This window comes from Nematolebias whitei, chromosome 12, assembly GCF_014905685.2.
Source record: "Nematolebias whitei isolate Nwh7 chromosome 12, NemWhi1, whole genome shotgun sequence".
NCBI lineage: Eukaryota > Metazoa > Chordata > Actinopteri > Cyprinodontiformes > Rivulidae > Nematolebias > Nematolebias whitei.
In genome coordinates, this window is record NC_056509.1 from 30328726 (window position 1) to 30332919 (window position 4194).

A 4194-nucleotide genomic window follows, 5' to 3' on the forward strand; every position below is an offset into this window, starting at 1 on the left:
ATCATTGAGACATGACTCTTTCCAGAAGAGATGCTTTCAGATGTGGAAAAAATTCAAGCGCATCTTAAATTGTGCATCAATGACTGCTGTTCCTCTGTGTGTGTGTGTGTGTGTGTGAGAGAGAGTGTGAGTGTGTGAGTAATTGTGATTGAAAGTAATTTCTTTGCATGCACACAGTAGTGAGAGAGTTGATCAATTCAGGTGCAGACTCGATTGGTGTGTTTTTGTATGCGTTTTCAATTCACACCAGCAGAAGATCTCCCCCCCCCCCCCCCCCCCCGACCCCTGCTCCCATAGCAAAATTGTAAAGAACATTTTAAACCAATTCTGAGTTACCCAAAGCCCCATAGGGACCTGTATCTGTGGAACAAAGAATTATTAAGAGCCATTTTGTAAAATATATATTTTTTTTAAATATGGGGCTTTAAGTTTTACATTAGAATGTTTTTTGTCCTTAACCATGCGACATTCAAATAGCACTAAGTTATTGACATCAGATTTGTTGGGTAAGGAAACTAATGGAAAAAGAAATGCAATTTGAGTGAGGCATGTTTAGTTAAAAACAAATTGTAAAATGTTAGCAAAGGGTTCTTTTTATAAGAAAAGCTGATGATTGTAATTATTGGACAAATTGTTAATGCGGCCCTAGAGAGAAGAGGCACCAATAACTAGAACCACGCTCTGAGAGCAGAGTTGGGGAGTGTTGTTGCAATCCTGAAGAAAAACACACACACACACACACACAAACTGCCTTCCTGTTCATACAGTTGCACACAAACCCTCAGTATGTATGACACCCTCACTGCACTTTGAGTGGTCTTTCCGCTCTCTTGCACATACACCCGTGGCATAAATCCATAAAGTTTAAAGGCTCATGGCTGCCACACTTTGCCGTCATTATGGCTTAAAAGGTTGCATCGGTAAAGACTTCAAACCTAACAGGAGATCGCTGAAGCAATTGAGTCCTCACTATGCCTCTATGCACCCAAAGGGAGCGGCTGGCCCAGGCATTATAAAACGCAGCGTTGTAAGGCCTCGCCTCGAGGGTACTACTTCTTGAACTTAGAGAGAATTCGGCGTCAACAACCCCTTTGCTCTCCAGCCAAGTTATTCACTGGTCTTTGGACCATTCAAAGCTTTCTTCCTCCCTTCTTCAGGGTATGTAATGGCAGTTTGCTACAGACTGATATACAGTAAAATGTTAAAAACAGTGCTTTTCTGTCTGTTTTTATTGAACGTTTTTTGTTACTTTTTTTTTTTTTTTTTTTGTTCACATTATAGCTTTTTTTTTTTTGGTTTATCTTTATCCCTGTATGATTATATTAAAATATAACCAGACATTTGGAGTCCTCCGTTTTCTTTTTGTTAATCGTTATAATCCCTCATGTTTGTTTTTACATGTATATTTTTTTTTGTTTGTATTGAGTTGCATTCTGTCTAGCACCACTATCATAAGTAAATATGCACATTAGCACCCATGCTAGTTGGAGTGGGAGGAATCTTAGTGTGTTGCATTGAATTAAATCAGGTTCTAACGTTCCACCCCTCGCCTTTAAAGGAATTTCCTTCTATTGCATCGATCGCATCTCCGTGTAATTAATCTCTTGCTGTGCCATTGGCAACTGCTACTTTTCTGACTCGTTTCAAAACCAAATCACAGACGCCGTTGTGTTTTCTGTAGGTTACGTATGAACTGGACCACAGAATACTCCTTTGATGCCATACATAATTTGAAAAGACTTTGGGGGTGGGGGTGAAAAATGTGCACACTAAGAACCTGGAAACTCATTTCAATAAAACATCATTCACCTGCTGGTGACAAAAATGCTACGTCTGTATGCAACCTGGTGTTCTGTCTGAGTTAACGAGGAAGTCGTTTCTGATTTAACTCTTGTCTCATTTCTCTGAAGTGATGGTGTGGTGGTGGGTCGGGGCTGGGTGGGACACAAGGGCTTACTGTAGCTTCTCGAAGTTCTTTTGGGTTAGGGTGGGAAGGGAAGATGTTCGTTTTACGTTCAATGTCTTATTTGGAGAAAAAAGTGATTATAATGTTTTGTATTGTTGTGTAGGAAAAGTGTTATGTATGCATATTTTCAATAAAGAATTCAGGGTTTTGAGAAAAAAAAAAGTGACCCGTGGGAGTTTGGTGGTGCGGAGCCATGATTTGTTCACCCGTCTGATATCCAGGAAACCCAACGTTACCCCCGACCCTGTGCCGGTTCTGCCGAGTCAAGGTGTCCAATGGAAAACTCTGGGTTAATGATTTTTGTTCAAAAAAGGAGTCTGTATTTATCTTTAATTGTCTTTAAAGTAATGTTAGGGGTCATTCCATCCAAGAAGAGGCTTGAAACAAGATCAGTTGCCAAAAGAGTCCATTTATTTTTAAGTAAGCCTTGTTTATGATTGTCAACCATTTATTTGAACACGATGATTGCAGTTGTGAGAAATTAAAGTGATTTAAATGTCAAGTTTAAGTTTAAAAATGTTGAAAATATTTTTACATCCACATTATTAAAAATGTCTCGTATGTATTGCAGTAACTTGTTTTTGTGGTGGGAAAGTCATAACGAAGCAACAGAAAATGGGTTTAGTTTTATATTGTTTACATATTAATGTGTTTACATAATCGGACCTCAGATCCAGGAGGAACAATGCAGGTGCCGTCCTGGCCGTGGAACACTGGACCAGCTCTTTACCCTCACTAGGGTCCTCGAGAGGTCATGGGAGTTTGCCCATCCAGTCTACATGTGTTTTGTGGACTTGGAGAAGGCATTTGACCGTGTTCTTTGGGGAACGCTGTGGGGGGTGCCCTGTGAGTATGGGATTGGAGGCCCGTTTTTATGGGCTGTTCAGTCCCAATACAAGCTGTGTGAGAGTTTGGTTCACATTACCGTTATTAAGTCGGACCCCTTCAGGGTGGGAGTTGGATTTTGCCAGGGCTGCCCATTGTCATCGATTCTGTTCATAATTTTTATGGACAGAATTTCTCAGTGCAGCCAGCTGGCAGAGGGTTTCTGGTTCAGTGGCCTCAGGATTCCATCTCTGCTCTTCGCAGATGATGTGGTCCTGTTGGCATCATCGTGCCGTGATCTTCAGCTCTCACTAGAGCGATTTGCAGCAAAGTGAAGCAGCTGGGATGAGAATTGGCAACTCCAAATCTGAGGCCATGGTCCTCAACCAGAAAAGGGTGGATTGCTCTCTTCAGGTCAAGGATGAGGTTTTGTCTAAAGTGGAGAAGGGGTTTTGTTCACGAGTGAGGGAAGAATGGACTGTGAGATTGGCTGATGGATTGGTGCAGTGTCTGCAGTATTGTGGACTCTGTACTGGTCCGTTGTGGTGAAGAGGGAGCTGAGCTGTAAGGCAAAGCGCTCTGTTTATCTGTCAGTCTCCTACCCTCACTTATGATCATGAGCTCTGGGTAGTGACCGAAAGAATGAAATTGTGGATACAGGCAGTTGAAATGAGTTTCCTCTGCAGGGTAGCTGGACTCGAGATAGGGTGAGAAGTTTAGTTACCTGGTAGAGACTGGGAGTAGAACCGCTTCTCCTCCACATCGAAAGGGGCCAGTTGAGGTGGTTTAGGCATCTGGTAAGGATGCTCCCTGGACTCCTCCCTAGGGAGGTGCTTCAGGCATGTCCAACTGGAAGGAGAGTTCGGGGAAGACCCAGGACACGCTGGAGAGACTAGTTTCTTCTTTGATCTGGGAACGCCTTGGAATCTTAAAACAGCTAGAAGAGGTGGCTGTGGGAAGAGATGTCTGAGCCTCCCTGCTCAAGCTGCTGCCTCCACGACCCGATTTCGGAACAAGAGGAAGATGATAGATGGATGGGTGTTTACATATTTATAAAAACTAATTTTAATTTATCCTGATGCATGCTCACACCTGATCATTTTAATCTACAAATAACTATGGCATCTGTCTGGTGGTTAACGTCCGTTTCTAGAAACTTGTTTATGAAAATGGCCTCAAAATTAAAATGTTTATATTAGGATGGTGAGACAACTCTGACAAATGAACAAAAACACGCAGAAGTTGAAACTTTGTGTGTTATTCACCATTTTTGTTTTATAACTAAAGAGTCAGAGTCAGAGTCATAGTTTCTTTATTGTCATTCGCACCTCATGTGGTACATGTGGTGGAGCGAAGTTATGTACACGGGGTCCCAGTTACATCCAACAATAAAATGTATAAGA